Below are 20,108 nucleotides of genomic sequence, written 5' to 3' on the forward strand. Positions count from 1 at the left end.
GTTGCCAGAACATTATGTTTAGAACCATTTAAGTCCTGCTCATCTACAAAGTGTATCTATTGATTTAAGGCTATTTCTTCTATCATTGTTGTGAAAATAATGTAAAAAGAACTGAAATGATTTGATATTCCTATAGATTAAATGAATTCGCATTCTGAAATTAATCTATAATTAACCACTAAATGGTTAAACCATTAATAAATCCCTATATGAGTGATAAATTCCAGATAATTTATAGATCTCTTCTCAAAATGCAATTTTCTTGCTGAAAATCTTTGTTTTGTTTTATTTATAGTTGAAAAAGAAGATACAAAAGATTGCTAGAACAGAGTTTGTTGCAGTTATTATTTCAGAGCATAATAAACCTTATATCAGAGCTACCGGATTTACTTTTGAAAGACCCAGTGTTTTCTTTGCTCATTAAATTCAGTACAAATCTTATCTGATTTTCTCTTTAGAGAAAATAAGGAAGTGCATCTGATAATGTAGACCACAACCTACTACTTGATAAGATATAAAAATGTGGGAAAGACTTCATCACCATCAGATAGATTTGTAACTGGCCGACAAAGCACACTCAACGTGAAGTCCTTAATGGAGCTGCATCTACATGGAGGGAAGTGTGCAGTGGGGTATTCCAAGGGTTAAGCGTAGCACTCTTCAATATCTTTATCAATGATTTAAATGAGGGGATAGATGGGGGACTCATCAAATTCACAGAGGACACTAAGCTGGCAGGAATATGCAATACTCCAGAAAATAGGTTTAAGATACAGTAGGATCTTGACAGATTTGAACACTGAGCGCTATCTAACAAAATGAAATTCAATGGTAAAAAAGTAAGGTTCTATATTTAGGCAAGAAAAAACAAATGCACAGGTATAGTATAGATGGTACCCAACTCAATAGTAGTAACTGCAAGAGGGATCTTGGAATCCTAGTGGACAATCAGTTAAATATGAGCAACAGTGTGCTGCAGCTGCCCAAAAAAAAGTCAACACAGTCCTAGGCTGAATTAACAAAGGGATAGAATCAGGATCACGTGAAGTGTTAATACCACTTTATAATGCCTTGGTAAGGCCACACTTGGAATACTGCATCCAGTTTTGGTTGTTGTTGTTGTTAATTGCAAAGTCGTGTCTGACCCATCGCGACCCCATGGACAACGTTCCTCCAGGTCTTCCTGTCCTCTACCATCTTCTGGAGTCCATTTAAGTTCACACCTACTGTTTCAGTGACTCCATCCAGCCATCTCATTCTCTGTCGTCCCGTTCTTCTATTGCCCTCAATCTTTCCCAACATTAGGCCCTTCTCCAGTGAGTCCTTCCTTCTCATTAGGTGGCCAAAGTATTTGAGTTTCAACTTCAGGATCTGGTCTTCTAAAGAGCAGTCGGGGTTGATCTCTTCTAGGACTGACCGGTTTGAACGCCTTGCAGTCCAAGGGACTCGCAGGCGTCTTCTCCAGCACCATAGTTCAAAGCCTCAATTCTTTGGCGCTCAGCCTTTCTTATGGTCCAACTTTCACAGCCATACATTGCAACTGGGAAAACCATGGCCTGGACTATACGTACTTTTGTTGGCAGGGCGATGTCTCTACTTTTTAGTATGCTGTCTAGATTTGCCATAGCAAGCATCTTTTAATTTCTTGGCTGCAGTCCCCATCTGAGGTGATCTTTGAGCCCAGAAAAATAAAATCTGTCAGTATCTCCATTTCTTCCCCATCTATTTGCCAAGAATTGAGAGGGCCGGATGCCATGATTTTGGTTTTCTTAATGTTGAGTTTCAAACCAACTTTTGCACTCTCCTTCTTGACCCGCATCAAGAGGCTCTTTAGTTCCTCTTCACTTTCTGCCATTAGAGTGGTATCATCTGCATATCTTAGGTTGTTGATGTTTCTCCCGGCAATCTTAATTCCAACTTTTGATTCATCTAGCCCTGCCTTTCTCATGATGCGCTCTGCATATAAGTTAAATAGGCAGGGCGACAGTATACAGCCTTGCCGGACTCCTTTTCCAATTTTGAACCAATCAGTGGTTCCGTGTCCAGTTCTCACTGTTGCTTCTTGACCTGCATATAAGTTTCTCAAGAGACAAATGAGATGGTCTGGTACTCCCATCTCTTTAAGAACTTGCCATAATTTGTTGTGATCCACACAATCAAAGGCTTTAGCATAGTCAATGAAGCAGAAGTAGATGTTTTTCTGGCACTCCCTAGCTTTCTCCATGATCCAGCGTATGTTGGCAATTTGATCTCTAGTTCCTCTGCCTCTTCGAAATCCTGCCTGTACTTCTGGTAGTTCTTGATCCACATACTGCTGGAGTCTAGCTGTAGGATTTTAAGCATAACTTTACTAGCATGTGAAATGAGTGCAATGGTGCGATAGTTTGAACATTCTTTGGCAGTGCCTTTCTTTGGAATTGGAATGTAAACTGACCTTTTCCAATCCTGTGGCCACTGTTGAGTTTTCCAAATTTGCTGGCAAATTGAGTGTAGCACTTTTACTGCATCGTCTTTTAAGATTTTGAATAGCTCAGCTGGAATACTGTCACCTCCACTAGCTTTGTTGTTGCTCAGATTTTCTAAGGCCCATGTCACTTCACATTCTAGGATGTCTGGTTCGAGGTCAATGACCATCTCATTGTGGTTATCTGGGATGTTAAGCTCATTCTTGTATAGTTATTCTGTGTAGTTTTGCCATCTCTTCTTAATCTCTTCTGCCTCTGTTAGGTCTCTGCCATTTTGGTCCTTTATCATGCCCATCTTTGCATGAAACGTTCCCTTCATATCTCCACTTTTCTTGAAGAGATCTCTGGTCCTCCCTCTTCTGTTGTTTTCTTCTATTTCTTTGCACTGTTCATTTAAGAAGGCATTCTTATCTCTTCTAGCTACTCTCTGGAATTCTGCATTCAAGTGGGTGTATCTTTCTCTTTCTCCTTTGCCTTTTGCTTCCCTTCTTTCCTCAGCTATTTGCAAAGCTTCCTCAGACAGCCATTTTGCTTTCTTGCATTTCTTTTTCTTTAGGATGGTTTTAGTTGCTACCTCTTGTACAATGTTGCGAACTTCCATCCATAGTTCTTCAGGTACTCTGTCTATCAGATCTAATTCCTTAAATCTATTTGTCACCTCTATTGTATATTCATCAGGAATATGATTTAGTTCATACCTGAGTGGCCTAGAGCTTTTCCCTACTTTTTTCAATTTAAGCCTAAATTTTGCAACGAGAAGCTCATGATCTGAGCCACAGTCAGCTCCTGGTCTTGTTTTTACTGACTGTATAGAGCTTCTCCATCTTTGGCTGCAGAGGACATAGTCAATTTGATTTCTATGTTGACCATCAGGTCATGTCCATGTGTAGAGCCGTCTCTTGGGTTGTTGGAAAAGAGTGTTTGTTATGACCATCGTATTCTCTTGACAAAATTCTATTAGCCTGTGCCCTGCTTCATCTTGTACTCCAAGGCCAAACTTGCCTGTTATTCCGGTTATCTTTTGGCTTCCTACCTTAGCATTCCAATCCCCCATGATGATAAGGACATTATTTTTTGGTGTTAATTCTATAAGGTGCTGTAGGGCTTCATAGAACCGGTCAATTTCATCCTCTTCAGCACCGGTGGTAGGGGCATAGATTTGGACTATTGTGATATTGAAAGGTTTGCCTTGGATTCGAATTGAGATCATTCTGTCATTTTGGGGATTGTATCCCAGTATTGCTTTTCCTATTCTTTTATTGACTATGAAGGCTACTCCATTTCGTCTGAGGGATTCTTGCCCACAGTAGTATACCTGATGGTCATCTGAGTTAAATTCACCCATTCCTGTCCATTTTAGTTCGCTGATTCCTAAGATGTCGATGTTCAGTCTTGTCATCTCTTTTTTGACTACGTCTAGCTTGCCTTGATTCATGGATCTTACATTCCAGGTTCCTATAGAGAAAAAATCTTTACAGAATCGGACTTTCCTTTCACCACCAGATATATTCACAGCTGAGCGTCCTTTCGGCTTTGGCCCAGTTGCTTCATTCTTTCTGGCGCTACTAGTACTAGCCTTCTGCTCTTCCCCAGTAGCATATTGGACACCTTCTGACCTGAGGGGCTCATCTTCCAGGGTCATATCTTTTTGCCTTTTAGTACTGTCCATGGGGTTTTCATGGCAAAGATACTGGAGTGGTTTGCAATTTCCTTCTCCAGTGGATCACATTTTGTCAGAACTCTCTGCTATAACCTGTCCGTCTTGGGTGGCCTTGCACAGCATAGCTTATAGCTTCATTGAGTTACGCAAGCCCCTTCGCCATGACAAGGCAGTAATCCATAAAGGGTTTTGGTTACCACAATGTAAAAAAGATATTGAGACTCTAGAAAGACTGCAACAAAGATGATTAAGGGACAGGAGGCTAAAAGATATAAAGAACGGTTGTGGAATTGGGTATGTATAGTGTAATCAAAAGAAGGACTAGGTGTGACATGATAGCAGTGTTCCAATATCTAATCCATCCTCAAAGAAGAAGGGGTCAAGCTATTCTCCAAAGCATCTGAAGGCAGGACAAGAAGCAATGGATGCAAATTAACCAAGGAGAGAAGCAACTTAGAACTAAGAAGAAATTTTCTGACAGTTAGAACAATTAACCAGTGGAATGACTTGCTCCAGAGATTGTGGGTGCTCCAACACTGGAAAATTTTTAAGAAAAGACTGGACAACCATTTGTCTGAAATGGTCTAGGGTTTCCTGCCTGATCAGGACCTAGACTTCCAAGGTCTCTTCCAATTCTGCTATTCTGTTATTTGAAATATCACATCAAATAACAATTTTGTAGATTAGCTCTGGATATAGGGTCTCACATTTAAATTAGTATTATTTGTTTCTGATTATCAAATGTCATCTAAAAATGAGACGTTACCTGCTTCTGTGCTGGTAACGTCTTTCCCTAGCAAAGTCTTTTAAGTGAGAACATGTACCCTCAACAATCAATCCGGCATGCGGTCTTCTCTTTTCTCTTCTTGAAGAAACCTGTTCCTTGCTCAACCAGCAGAAAAAGATTGATCTTCAGTTACGAATTCAAAAAGCCTGCGAGCCAAATGTGGATTATGGTATTTATATTGTAGAATCTTATTAATTAGGTCTGTTATTATTTAATTAATTAGGTCTTTTGTCATTAAAGATCTACTTCTAACTATCAAGAAGTCATGATTTGAAGCAACCATTTTGAATTTATTCATAATCAGATGAATTTTTTACCCTCAGAATACACATCCTCATCCTGGAGTGATATTTTTCTAGTTTACATGGTGCTGCTTGTTGGTGTGTTATAGACCTCCGGTGTTGGATAATAGTTCATGGCTCCTGGAAATGGATCTGAATCAAGGAGTAAGCAGAGCCAAAGGACTGAGATTCAGAGAACATTTCCATGCTCCTCACTTCCACTGTTTTCAATCTCAATCCTTCAAAAAGCAGCATGAAGCCAAACTGCAATCATCTGCATGGCCCCATCCCCAAACCCAGGGGCTAAACACTACAGTACTGTGAGGTGGAGTGAGGTGAAAGTTTTCACAAGTGGGGGAAAGGACTGCTTGGAAGCTTACTGTTAGCCCTTCAAGAAGAGCAGCCGGGTGCATCAGAAGAATCTTTAGCATACGGTTACATTAAGCGGATTCTTGAAGACTGGAAGTATTTCTCCCATCCTCTCTTTCTAGTCTCCGGAAAACTAGGGAGGGTCCCCTCTGACACACTTCCTGTGCTTTTCCCACCCCCACAGACTGAGCTGCCTCTCATCAGCCCGTTGCCTAGGTAGGCTGCAGGTCCTCCTCTTGTCTCCCAAGGTCATTCCAACAAGCCTGTAATGGTATCTGGGAATGACCTTGGGAGATGACTGGATAGGGGGCAGCTTAGCCTACAAAAGGAATTCAGGTGTGGCAAACGTCTCCCAAAAGATCCTCCCTAGTTTCTTGGGCTGTAAACGGGACAGGGAAGTAATGTACTTCCAGTCTTGCAAGATTCTGTTAATGCAAGCTTACAATAAAGTAGTTTTAGTCCATCTGGCCTTGCTTCCTGTCTGGACTACCTCACATGACTGATAACACTATCACATTCATAGAACCATGGCGCCTCAAGAGAAAATACACAATTTGCTTCCATGTACCCCACGATGGAGCTAGTACTCAGTGGCCCTACCTGAGGGATTCTGGACTGCCATAAAGATCCAGCCTGGAAGTGCCCATAGTCTAGGTGGAAACGTTAACAGTACCTGTCCCAAAGCTGTTTTTCTGAAAAGCAGCTGGACTTTCTTGGTAAGAAAGAAAATCCAGTTGCCTTTTGGAATAGCATGTTTGGGGTAATCATGACCTGGATGATTGAGAATGACTACTAAGCACTAAAAAAATTAATAAAACATTTTTTTAAAAGAGAATGTCTGTAGACAGCAAGCAGCACCTGTGCTTCACTGATTATACCACTCATGGTATTGTTTCTGTCTTTGTTCTTAAAAGTCTACAAAACCAAGTTGCTTCACATAGAAGAAATAGATGGTAGTGATATCTATGTCGTGGACGTTTTAGAAGTTATTCAAACAGGTAAGGATTTCCCCCTAAAATATATCACATATTAGATAGTGGAAATATTTTCACAAAATCTGAAAGTTTATTTGAAGCCCATTTGAAAATTTACATTAGTTTATTTAATTTGATTTAATGATTCATTTTAATTGCCCCCCCCCCCATCTAAAGTGACTCTGGGCAATGTACAATAAAATCAAACAAAATTGAAAATACAGTATAATGAAATTATTAATGGAATAGGAAAAAAGAATAAAGAGCAGGAACAGAGGCTGAATGCAGCTGATATCATCCACACCCCCAAATGTATCTGACAGAAGCCCCATTCGGTCTAAGCCAAGGGCTTGGAGCCAGCTCTTGAAGGCTTTCTAGAAGGCCAGCTAGGTGGAGATCACCCAGATATCTGGGAGAACTTTACTTATCTACTGAATTTTCATCTGTATGATCAGCACTTCAGTGTCTGCTAGAATTTTCCTTGTGAAATAGTGTCATGGTTCACTCAAAATGAAAAAGAGGGCAGCCATTAAAAAAACCCAGTGTTTCAAGTGCTAATAGGTCATAGTTTATTGTATAGATGCTCAAATTCTAGAGAAGAGTGACGTATTTTCTGCTGGCAATCAGATAGAAATTGTCTCAAAAAGTGCATGATTGAATATAGGTAGTCCTTAACTTACAACCCTTCGTTTAGCGACCATTCAAAGTTACAATGACCCTGAATGGTCTTCACATTAACAACCTTTGCCACATCCCTACAGTCATATGATCATCATTTGGGCACTTGGCAACTGCCACATAGTTTTGAGAGTTACAGTGTCCTGAGATCATAAGATCTCCATTTGTGACCTTCCCAGCCACCTTCCAACAAGCAAAGTCAATGGGAGAAGCCAGATTCACTTAACAACTGTGTGATTTACTTAACAACCATGGCAAAAAAGGTCATACAATCGGGCAGAACTCATTTAAGAACTGTCTTGTTTAGCAATGGAAATTCTGGTCTCACTTGTGGTTGTAAGTGAAGCCGTGTTGGTGCAGTGCTTAGAATGCAGTATTACAGGCTAATTCTGCCAACTGCCAGCAGTTTGATCCTAACCAGCCCAAAGCTGACTCAGGCTTCCATCCTTCCAAAGTCGGTAAAATAAGGACCCAGCTTGTTGGGAGAAATAGGATGACTCTCTAAACTGCTTAGTGAGGGTTGTAAAGCACTATGAAGCGGTATATAAGTCTAAGTGCTATTGCTATTACTTGTATTTCCAAAATGCTTTGTTAACACTTGGGGATTCATTATCCTCACAAATGTATTTCAGTAATTCCTTCAAACTTCCCATATTAGTACTTTATGAATTATCAAAAGGAATATGGGATAGTATACAACTTTAAAAATGAACTAATGTAATTTTTTGCTTTTAAGAGGAAGATGGCTTTAAACTGATCTCTTCACTCTTTTTTCTATGTTTTAAGCAAGTACCTTATTCAATATCATTATCACTGTTATTCAAACTCACAATAGAGTTTTTCTAAAGAGAATGTTTCTGTTTTAAATAAATATTCAGTATTTTGTCTGAGAGAATGGGAACTAGAGACAAGTACCATCAGAAAAAGGGGGAGGGGCATTTTTATCAATCTACCATTTTTTTGGATCCTAATCAATCTGCTCCAGTGAGTCAGAAGATCCTCTAAATGAGTGGGGGAAAGATCTGTTGTAGGGGGGTTGCCAATGGCATCATTTCCCTCTGCAAAAATGTCCTCCCCTTTCAGTTTTGTTCATAAGAATCTTCTCTGGATCATCCACGGCTCCAGTACTGAGATAGGTTTTTCAGTGTCAGATGCTGCAGTATCTGTGTTGCATATAATTGGCCTTTCTGAGGAAAAAGGTAGAACTGAGAAGATGGTTTATTAACCTCAGGGCAATAAATATAGATCAACAGTAGTTGAAGAAAGAGCCAATTCACCCACTAAATACAGCTACTTCCTCTTCTCCAGTTGCTTGCCATTAGTTATGTAATACATGCAATATATGTATTGAACCAATGTAACACCATACCCCTACTGAAATATATATTCAGATTTTATCTAATTTCTGTAGGCACTGACCAAAATCCACAAGCAAAGCCCCGCCAGTATGTCAGTCAAAGGAAACGCCAGGAAGCTCTGAACCTGAAGGTGAACAATGATTATCTGATCTAGGGTCTCAGCAGTGACCTGTGGCACAAGAAAGATGAGTATGTATTTCACTAATTATTTTAATTTTCTAAAATTTTATAGATTTTTTCTGCTACTAAATCCACAGAACACCTAACAATATATTTACAGTACCATAGAATGTTGTGTTACACCTTTAAAAGCAACCAAATCTGATTCTGTTAATATCAAAATAGCCATTCTTTCTCAGATTTATTGGATGCCACAGAAGGCTTCTGTAGGTTATATATGACCTTGTGGGGAAGACTGTGGAATGACTTTAATAGGGATTTTTAGATTCCTTCATGTATGGGTAGCAGCATCTCCCCAGCAAAGTCTCTCTGGGAATATCTGAAGCTTTTGCCCAGATGCTTCAAGCCACACAGTCGGTATGCTCTATTGCAGTGGTTCTCAACCTTCCTAATGCCACGACCCTTTAATACAGTTCTTCATGTTGTGGTGACCCCCAACCATAAAATTATTTTTGTTCCTACTTCATAACTGTAATTTTGCTACTGTTATGAATTGTAATGTAAATATCTGATATGCAGGGTGTATTTTCATTGTTACGAATTGAACATAGTGATTAATCACAAAAACAATATAGCAATGCTCGCTGGAGAAACTTACTCTTCCTTGCTCAAAAATGTTGGGAGGGAGGGAAGGGGAAGGAAGGAAGGAAGATTGAAGGGGAAAGGAAGGAGATGGAGAAGGAAGGAGATTGAAGGGGGAAGGAAAGAAGGAAGGAAGGAGAGAGAGATTGAAGGGGAAGGGATGGAGATGGAAGGAAGGAAGGAAGGTTGAAGGGGAAAAGAAGGAGATGGAGAAGGAAGGAGATTGAAGGGGGAAGGAAGGAAGGAAGGAAGGAAGGAAGGAAGGAAGGAAGGAAGGAAGGAAGATTGAAGGAGAAAGGAAGGAAGGATGGAGAAGGAAGGAGACTGAAGGGGGAGGGAAGGAAGGAAGGAAGGAGAGAGAGATTGAAGGGGAAGGGAAGGAGATGGATGGAAGGAAGGAAGAAGGGAAGGAAGGAAGGATTGATCCTGGAGAGTCATGTTTTCCCAGATGGTGATGAACTGCAACTCCCAGCATTCCCCACTCTTCCACAGTGCTTTTTAGGGCTGCTGGAGATGGTAGTCTGGTGGAGAGACTGGCGGAGAGCCAAGTGGTGGCACCTCCGGGGTCTCGGAAGCTGCGTGGAGGATCCACGCGCCTCAGAGCCACCAGCCGCCCTCTCATGCCTGCCAACCTGGAGCCCTCCATCCTCATCCCGGCTCCTCTTGCCCTCTCCCAGCTGCCCCCCGGGACCTGCCCGCCCCTCCAGCCTCCTGAGCGCCATCCCAGTGGCAGGGTCACGGGAGCCCCTTTCCACGCCGCGCAGCCCTTCACCGCCACGATCCTTCCCCGACTCGTCGCACACAAGAGGGGCATGACCGAAGCACCAGCTCTCACTCGGAAGGCGCTGCTTCTCCCTTCTTGGCCCGGCCAGCTGGCCTCTGATGTACATGTGGGCATCTCTGCCGCCTCGCCCTTTTCCCTGCCACATGGCTGCTTCCGAGGCCCAGAGCCCGGCAAGCCGGGAAGGAGCCGCTCCTGCCCACCAGCCCCAAATCCTTAATCTCTACCCACACCAGCACCATTTTGATTGAAGCAACACAAAAATCATCACTCACACTACTACCCGCCATACTTTTGGGTTCATTGAAGCCTGGCACACCACAAATGATTCCATCAACAGACACATTGACTTACAATCAGCCTACAAACCCCTCAGAATCCAAATCAACTACACAGCCAACCAGAGACAGCACCGAACCACCAGCCCCCCATCAGTTCACCTCCCAATGACCCTGACCTGATGTAACCTCTCCATCACAAGACCCATCACAAGACTCACTGATGATTCACACCTGACCCATCACAAGAACCTCACTCAACACATTCACAGCCCTGCTGAAGATGTTACCTAGCCTGGTAACAAAACATTCGGAAACCAACCCACAAGCTTGGAGAACAAAGCTTCACCCTCATGTCTTGAATGTTTTCCATTTCTGAATAATCTTCCTCACTGTAGAATGATGTACTTAAATTGTTTGGAAATGGCCTTATGACCCTTTCCAGACGGGCAGCAAAAATTGCTTCTCTAAGATCATTGCTGATGTCTTTCCTCTTTGACACTGTGTTAACAACACACCTCAATGCTGGAGAGAGCAAACTCCTAAAACTTCAGCTTTTATAGAGGTAGTCACACTTGCTGATGATCAATTAATCAAGGGCACTTGATTAGCAGCTCCTGGCTGCTACTCATCACTGGAGGCTTTTAAGAAGAGACTGGATAGCTACTTCTCTGAAATGATATAGGACAGTGGTTCTCAACCTGTGGGTCGGGACCCCATTTGGGGTCGAACGACCATTTCACGGGGGTCGCCAAACCACGCTGTCTGCCATTTTTTTCCCTTTTCCCTAGCTGTCCTACTCCCTCTTATTGGTGGCCACACCCACTTGGGGTCACCACAACATGGGGAACTGTATTATGGGGTCACGGCATTAGAAAGGTTGAGAACCACTGATATAGGACGTCCTGTTTGAGCAAGGAGTTGGACCAGAAGACCTCTAAGGTCTCCAACTCTTTTTTGTATTCTGTATTTATTGTTGTTCATTTAAGGTTGTATTTACCTACTTTTAACAACTGCTGAGGGCCAGATGATTTTTACTGATATGTAAAACTATAAAACTCAAAGAGGATATACTTTCTTATCATTTAATGGTATTAACATCAGAAATGCCAAGGGGTGGGGAAGATGCACATGCCTGCATTTTCCTGTGGCTGGAGCATACAAAAAATAGACATTAAGTGGGAAAATCTTTTCCTGCACAACATGGTTTTTGAAATAAATGGAACCTCTGAAATATCAATTGCTCTGCCTTAATGTTTTCCAGTATGCTTTTGCCCAGTATGTTTCCCCTTCAAATTTCCCCTTGTAATTTCCACAACTACCAGATAACTGTTGCTTAATTTTAAGGCACACACAGGAAGAGAGAGTGGTGAATGAGACCTAATGATATATAAAATTAAAATTTTATCTCATTGACTTTATTTTGGTCCCATAAATGACAATACTATTAGTTTCAATTCTAAGTTGGGGAAGGCTAACAGATATAAGCATCTTAAAAAGGATAAGAGAAAAGATAAAATGAAGCTGAAAACTAAGAAGTGATGATGAAAAAGTACTGAGACGATGCCTGTTGTGATTCTAAACAACTTATATTGGAACAGTCAAAATGTCTCATTGAGTAAGTTGAATCTTAGTGTTTCAAGGCACTCCCATCTCACATAAGGAGGGTGAAGAATCAGTTGCACTGGAAGAGAGATGATCTTAGTATCTGAGGAGGATATTGGATAAAGTATGCCGTGATAAATCTGGCATGGATTTAGTAGCCCAAAAATTATTTGGCTATGCATATAGTTATTGCCATTTACCAGAAATTTCTGCCAGCTAATGCTATTAGACAAAACATTTCATTAAACAGTAGAACTGAAACTTAGAGGATTTCCTAAGAAAAGGATAGAAACAATGCTAGCTCAGCAGCACACAATCACCCAACAGTCCAAGGACCTTGTTGATCAACTTCACTCCTCAGTACATGATATATGCTTTTATTAAGAATTTTTATTTTAAATAGTAAATTCTAACACAGATTAAATTCCAAGAATGAAAATGGAATAGAAACAAGAAAAAGAGAAAAGTAAAAATATAATAAAGAAAAAGAAACATACAAAGAAACTACTTCCAAACTTCATCACAAGCATAAACAATGATGCTTCACTCCTTCAAAGGTTACAAACATTTATCGCTTCTTCCCATATCTCATGTCTTATCTATAAACAAATCCATAAAACTCCTTTTCAGCAGAAAAGTCCATTAAGTATTGCCAAAAGTAACATCATATCTTGCTTTAACCTTGATCAAATGAACCAACTTTAAATGCTTTTCTTTTACTTCTAGCAGCCAGTAGTCTTCAACTCATTCCAATATTGTAGGATTTGATTTCTCTTCATTGCTTTTGTTCCATTTCACAAAGTTCTTCAAGGATTTTAAAAGTCTGTTTTGTAAATCCAATAGGAAAAAATTACTCAGGTCATTTTCTTGGTTTGTCACTTGTATTTCCCTTTTAAATTTTAAAAACCTAGCCAGTTTCTTTTGTAGACCCTTTTTAGAGCCTTTTCTAAGTCATACTCTCAGCCTATCAGTTATAAATCCACATTTATATCTTGTCAGCTAAAATTTGTTCTACATCTGTCATTTCTTCAATAACTTCTTTTGGACATAGTCTATCCATAGAAGCAGGCATCATTACTGACACTGTTGATATTGTGGCTACTATTTTCTGATTCCATTCTTCAAAAATCTCATTCAGTATTTTTATTGTTATAATGTATAATGCAACATTTGACAGGCTTGTAAATTTTTCCTCTTCCTGAAAATGTTAGTCCCTCTAGTGTCCAGTTTTTGAAATCATGAAATTACTTATCCTTGTTTTTTCTTGTAAAAACCGAAACAGAATCCATTGTCCAAAATAAACTCTTTGTTCTTTATAATGAATTCCAAAATCTTATTGTAAAGGCTTAACTATTCTAATTTTATCTGGGCCCTTAGTCCATTTATAATATTCTAAAATAAAAATCTTATTTAGCTTTTGTTGGTCATTTCAAATCTTTTAAATTCTTAAGCTTATGATTAATTTTTTTCTTTTCTTCAGGATTGAAGGCAGACTCACTTGGTGAATGTGTGCATGGTATTCTGCTTCAGGAATGGGTGCATAAGATTGATGTGTGTAATGGTCCCCTATTTTTAGTTTCAACCTGCTCTTTCAGCAGGAGCCATGAATCCAGAGGACCACCCAAACTGCCCACCAGATCTGTTCTATGTGTTACCCAATCCAGAATCAGAGAGGTTAACTCTTCTGACCGCTGGGGACCTAAACCATCAATCACTACACTTAGGATTGTATCATAGCTGGTTTCTCCCCATCAAGGTCCTAATAGCCTCCAGGCATGATCCAGCACCTGAATAGCGTCACTTGCCAAGCATGGGGTAGAGATGTATAACTGGGTATCATCAGCATACTGATGATAATGAAATCCATGTCAGCAATGACCTCTCCCACCAACTTTATGTAAACATTAAATAGGAGTAGAAAGAGCCCTGAGCCAAACCATATTACAGGGGCCAGTGGCTGGACCTCTCCTTCCCCACAAACCAACTCATGCTTGCTATGGAAAAAGGAGAAGCACTGGAAAATAGTGTCCCCCATTCCCAATCTTGGAGATGATCCAGGAAGATACCATAGTTGATGGTATTGAAAGCCACTGAGAGATAAAGGCCAGGATGACACAGCATCCCAAGTCCTCTAGACTAGAGGTCATCTACAAATGCAACTAATGCTGTCTCAGTAAATAGCTTGGCCTAAATCCTGATTGAAAAGGATTTGCTTCATCTAAGGCAGACACGTCAAACTTGCGACGTCACGTGACATCACACAACGTATCGGGACGGTTTTGCCATTGCTGGCAATGGGGTGGGCGTGGCTTCTGGATGACACATCCAGCACATGGGCCAGCAGTTTGACACCCCTGATCTAAGGAGTTTTATAACTGAAAACTAGTCTTTTTTTCTTGAAGTTCCTATAATGCAATTCCAAATAAAAAGGCCAAAAGTAGGCCTTGTTATTTTAATTGGTACAAATCTTCAATTTAACTTCATTTTGTTCCCTCCTTTGAGCTGTTTAGTTTTATTATTTTATTTATTTATTTATTTCTAAAATTTATATGCCGCCCAATCCCAAGGGACTCAGGGCGGTGTACAAAATTAAAACAATAATCTGACAATAAAACAATAAAATAAATACATTCATACAGTGTGTCCGATCATATCCCGCCCCCCCCGGGGGACATCAGCCCCAGGCCTGCCGGAACAGGAGAGTTTTAATGGCTTTCTTAAAGGCCGGCAGGGTGGGAGTAGTTCGAACCTCTGGGGGAAGTTGATTCCACCAGGTCGGAGCCACCACAGAAAAGGCCCTTCCCTGAGGGCCCGCCAGCCGACATTGTCTGGCCGACGGGACCTGAAGGAGGTCCAATCTATGGGACCTCACCGGTCTCTGGGAACTGTGCGGCAGTATGCGGTCCTGTAAGTATCTATTTTATTGAAATTCTAACATTTCAATGAAACATTTTTCTATTTATATTTCCCCTGCCTCTATGTGCAAAATTAAAGCACAGCAAGTAATTGTTCTTGTTATTTCAAACCGTGTTTGAGAGACACACAGGAACTGCCTTTTTTTCATCTCATTTCCAAGAAAGATAAGAGTGAGGCTGAGTTCACAGTCACACATCCTCAAAATATGGTAAATTTGGGTTTAGTGTGCTATGCAAAACCAGCCACTAGTTTATGAGTCATGGTTTATGGCTTGATGCAATATGTGAACATTGCAGAGATATAACAAACATGAACTCATGTTTGATGTTACATATCAAGAGTGGAATGAAATAACCATCCCTTGACTTTGAAGAAGGCAAAGTCAGAAGAAACTGCCTTTAGCATCAATGGTACACCATGAACTGGACTGAATTAGAGGCAAGGCTGAGTTACAAAGGCCTGTATCTAGCCATTACAAGTTTTCAGGGCACTTAAAGGGAGGCAAGAGAAATCATATGCATCATGACATCTTTACTCAAATGGTCATCTGCACAATGATGTTATGATGTATGTGATGTCATGATGACTTGTCATCAATGCCAGTGCAGGTCTGAATTGGACCTTTAACTGAAACTGCATTAAGAGTATAAAGTTTAATGCAGTTTCAGCTAAAGGTCCAATGCAAAGTTAAGAAAAATAGTCCAGTGGAAATTGGAGGAGGAAATGTCATATGAAAGATGGCTTTGCAAAAAATTGGAGCCAATGGTTGCTGCAAAGAAGAAAGACCTGGCAAGTGGACCAGCTCTTAAAACCTATTCAGACAAGGAGACAACTTGAGATCCCTGGCAAATGCTCCAGACAGCTGTTCCTCACAAGGAGACTGCAAGTCAGTGATTGCCAGTGGTTTTAGAGCTGTGGGAGAAATGATGCAAGATGCCATCCTGCTCAGACACTGGCAGGCACCTACCTTTAAAGGACACTATGTTTTTTTAATTACTTTTGCAAATTGCTTGTTAGCTGTTTTTCAGTTATTAGAAATCTTTGATTGACAAGTTTCTCTTCAATCCATAGCAAAAGAAAGTTTTGACTACAAGATTTAAAAAAAAATAAAAACAGCAAAAGAGTGATTAAAAGTTTGATTTTAGAAACCTACAAATGTACTAAAGATCCAGATAAATTTAAAATAAGATTTTGGAATTAATTATAAAGAATCCTTCCCGTGAGATAATGCTTTTGTTTTAAACCTTTTTAAAAAACATAGTAAGATACAATTTTAAAAATTAGACATTAGAGGGAACTTGAGGGAACTAAAGTTTATAATTAAAGGCGAACACATAAACAATTTACAATTACAGAATGGAGCAAAATATTCTAATATTGGACATACTGAACGATGCTTTTGAAAAAGTGGATTTGGAAATTATTATTAATAGTATCAACAGAGAACATCTCATCCTATGGAGAGATTTGTCTAAAAGATGTTATGGAAGAGAAACAAGTTTCATCTGACAAGTTCAAGACTGAATTGAAAGTGGATTTACAAATGATTGGCTACAATGATCTGGGAAAAGATGTTACACTGAACATTCAAAAGAAACTGGCTGATGTTTTAATAATTAAAAGAGACATACAAACAATAAACCAAGAGAATGACTTGAATAATTTTTCTATATTGGATTTATAATAGAGGCTTGTTAATGTTTTGAAGAGTCTTTAAAGAAGGGACAAATATAACTTCTACATTCTACAAAATTATTAAAGATTAAAATAGTTAGAAGTAAAAAGAAGAAAATATAAAATTGTTTCTTTGGATCAACTTTAACATAGATATGTTGTTATTTTTGTAATCCTTAGTGGACTTTTGCTAACACCAGGATTGAAAAGGCAATGCTTTTGTTTATAAATAAGAGAGAGAATGTGAAAGAAGTGCTCAATTGTAGTATTTTAAGAGGAGGTGTTAAGTTACTAAAATTGCTTATACTTGTTGCGATGCAGTTTGGAAGTCAGTTCTTTATCTCTTTTCTTTTTCTTTACTATAGTCTTATTTTTTTCTTTTCTATTTTTCTTTTCTGCCTCTTTCTGTTTTATATTTTTTAAATTGTATTACTTTTTACTTATGTAATTACAATTTTTAATAACATTACTATTCTAAATATTGTGACGCTTATGCACAAGACAAGAACATCACTTTAGAACAGAGAAAAGATCTTATTTAGTAGGATTACTACAATCGGCTTAAACTATAATTCTGCAGAATATTATCTAATACAGATCAAGTAAGTGGCCAGTCAAATTTCTATTCTTCTGTGCCAGAAATGTTGGAAGATTACGTTCTTATGGTGTAACCAGTGGTGGGATTCAAATACAGTATGTGAACAACCAGTTCTATGTGTGGATGCTGCTTCCGGAAGTCCATTCTAGGCCTGGGCAACAAAAAATTAGCTATCGGTTCTGCCGAACTGGTGTGAACCAGCTGAATCCCACCACTAGGTGTAACTAGATAGAAGCTTGCCTGCAGACATTTTCTTAAAGAGGTCTGTGTGTCCCTCCTCCACACTACCCTTAAATATAGCATAATATTCTGATCACATGGTCTGGAATATACACAAGACTGCTTCCCCCACATCCACCAGCTACGTCCTCATTGTTCCAGTCCCCACATATGATTACAAGTATGAATCAGGTTTTAACTGCCCAAGCCTGAATAGTTTGCTGAGAACCACAGATGATTAACCAAGACAACTATGTGAGGAAGTTCTATATTTAAAACATTTAAAATGTTCTAGATAGGAAAAAAAATAGCCCATGTTCCCCCACCCATACCCTTCCAACAAAAATTCTTCGTGGGAGAAATCATCTTCTATCAGTGCTTGGTCATTTCACAGTCAATAATATACAAATGAAGCCTATGAGAATAATCAGATATTGAGGTGGAAAGGGCTGGAAAGGCAATGATGGCTCAGTGGTGAGATTCAAATATGTGAAGAACCAGTTCTCTGTGTGGATGCCACTTCCAGAAGTCCATTCTGGGCCTGGACCACAAAAAATTAGCTACTGGTTCTGCCAAACTGGTGCGAACTGGCTGAATCCCACCATTGGATGGGCTGCATAAAAATGAAATGCAGGCCTTGGGGAATGGATTGATCAGTGTGCAGGTGGGGGGGAGTTATATTTTGATCATCCTAATGTGTATTCATTTATGGAGACATTTGATACAACGGAAAATTTGAAGAAACGGGAGGCAATGGGGACATTGCAATTTACACTGGGGGGACAGCAGTTTAGCATGAACATCTGTCTTGCTAGAAGCTCTGAAAGACAAAATAAAATTAATATTTCCATCAAGAAAAGCTAAAAGTTCAGTTCAAGCAGGCAATGGTGAAAACAAAATTGTCCAGCAGTAGACTCTGAAGAGTGATCATTTCAAATCATTGCGTGAACCTCCTCTTTTGTTCAGCACCAAGCTAGGCCATCTCCTCAATCAGTTGCCTCCCTCTCTGTACCCCAAGCACTCACGAGGTAGCAGCCCAAAGCTATTCAAGACCAATCCCAATATGAGTTTGATATACAAGCTGCCTTGCTTTCAATATGCATCTCATTTGAAAGTCCTTCACTGGGCAGCCTTCTATAACCCAGGCTCATCTAAATATGTAGTTAAAATTTAGATTCATAAACCCAAGGCTTCTGGATGACACTGACTTGGGGAAAGCTTTCCCAAGTTAATGAAACTAAGACTGATATAATATTGGAAAATCCAGCATTTGTCATTGCATCAGGAGGATCTATAAGATCTGCAGCCTTCCTATTTCCATGACACGAACCAACAAAGGGAATCATATTTGCCTCTGAGAGCAATTGGTGGAAAATGATTTTTCATGGGAGGAAGGTCAGAGGGAAAGCCGACTGAAGAAAGAAGGAAAGTGGAACTCAGATGTATTGTTCTGTGTTGTCAAGCCCACAAACACAGACTATGCTTAGATTTGCTTATGATTACATTTAACATTGTCAGCCAGTGGTGGGATTCAGCCAGTTCGCACCACTTTGGCAGAACCGGTAGCTAATTTTTTGTTGCCCAGGCCCAGAATGGACTTCGGGAAGCGGCATACACACAGAGAACCGGTTGTTCACATGGCTGAATCCCACCACTGCTGTCAGCAGACATTATTCAGTGGATGGGACTCTTCAACTGTGTCCCCAGGGACAGATCATCAGAGCAAGAGGATCACAGTCATGTGAAACTTCCAGTCATACCAGTAGAAGTTAACCTATTCAAATGGAATAAGGGACATGATTCCGTCAGAGCAATCAGTTTAGTTTTAGCTGAAAAGAGGAAGTGTATATGACCACCCAGCACTTCCTGGAGTGCAATAGTCTGATGGATTCCTTTGCAGATGTCACTCATGTATAGAAGTTACATACAGAGAAGGAAGGGAAGCAACATATTGTTGATTCCTGCCCACAGTGTAACCCATTTTGCTAGGAAATTTTGGGGGCTGTATTTCCAACATTTCAGAAGAGTGCCAAAGATTAAAAGGCTGGCAAGGACAGAGGTTTGTCCTTTCTGCTAAATTTTCTATGTTTTGGATTTAAATATTTCCTACCCATATGCATGCATACAGCATTATAAGGAGAGACATATTTTCAAGAAGCAAAGCTTGCTTCTGGTGTTTTTATTTGCTGTTATTTTCATTCAGAGTTCTCACCAAAGCATTCACCTCAATCAGAATTTTTTATATATATTGGTTTATGGGTTTTAAAAGTAGAGGTTTATTTATTGTCTAGCTGACCACACTTTTCTTACATAGTGAGTAAGATGCTCGCCCCAACACTTCTTTCCACCTACCTGCAGTCCAAGGACTTCTCTTTTCATGGACTTTGGGTTCAGTTTTCACTGGTCATGAGTTGGGAGCAGACAGCAATCCTGAACAGAGGAAGGACAGCCCTTCTCCTAGTTACACACATCTTTTCCTTCATGGCAACAGGTGGAAAGTGCAAAATGTCAATGTTCAAACAAAAAACCTGATGTACCCACCCAGGAAAAGACAAGAGAAGTAGCTTCCCTCGAGGAAGTCCCAGCCCACCAAGTCAAACATGGCCAGTGCATGTATAAAGGACAGTTGAGTAACCTTGTGGTTTCCTCCCCAGGGGTTGTGGGCGTTGCATGCTTTCTCTCTCTCTCTTTCTCTCTCTCTCT

At 40.1% G+C, this 20,108-nt stretch overlaps 1 long non-coding RNA gene across 1 annotated transcript in view; it reads right to left on the reverse strand.

Moving 5' to 3' along the window:
* The window catches only part of LOC120310467, a 41,018-nt gene extending 20,936 nt beyond the window's left edge, over positions 1 to 20,082 (reverse strand). Inside the window, exon 1 of the long non-coding RNA XR_005557367.1 lies at positions 19,758 to 20,082. This is a non-coding gene — a long non-coding RNA (uncharacterized LOC120310467). The remainder of the gene's footprint in view (positions 1 to 19,757) is intronic.
* Between the last annotated feature and the right edge of the window lie 26 nt (positions 20,083 to 20,108).

The sequence above is a fragment of the Crotalus tigris genome, unplaced genomic scaffold (assembly GCF_016545835.1).
Source record: "Crotalus tigris isolate CLP2741 ecotype Arizona unplaced genomic scaffold, ASM1654583v1 scf7180000018197.359167, whole genome shotgun sequence".
NCBI classification, from domain to species: Eukaryota; Metazoa; Chordata; class Lepidosauria; order Squamata; family Viperidae; genus Crotalus; species Crotalus tigris.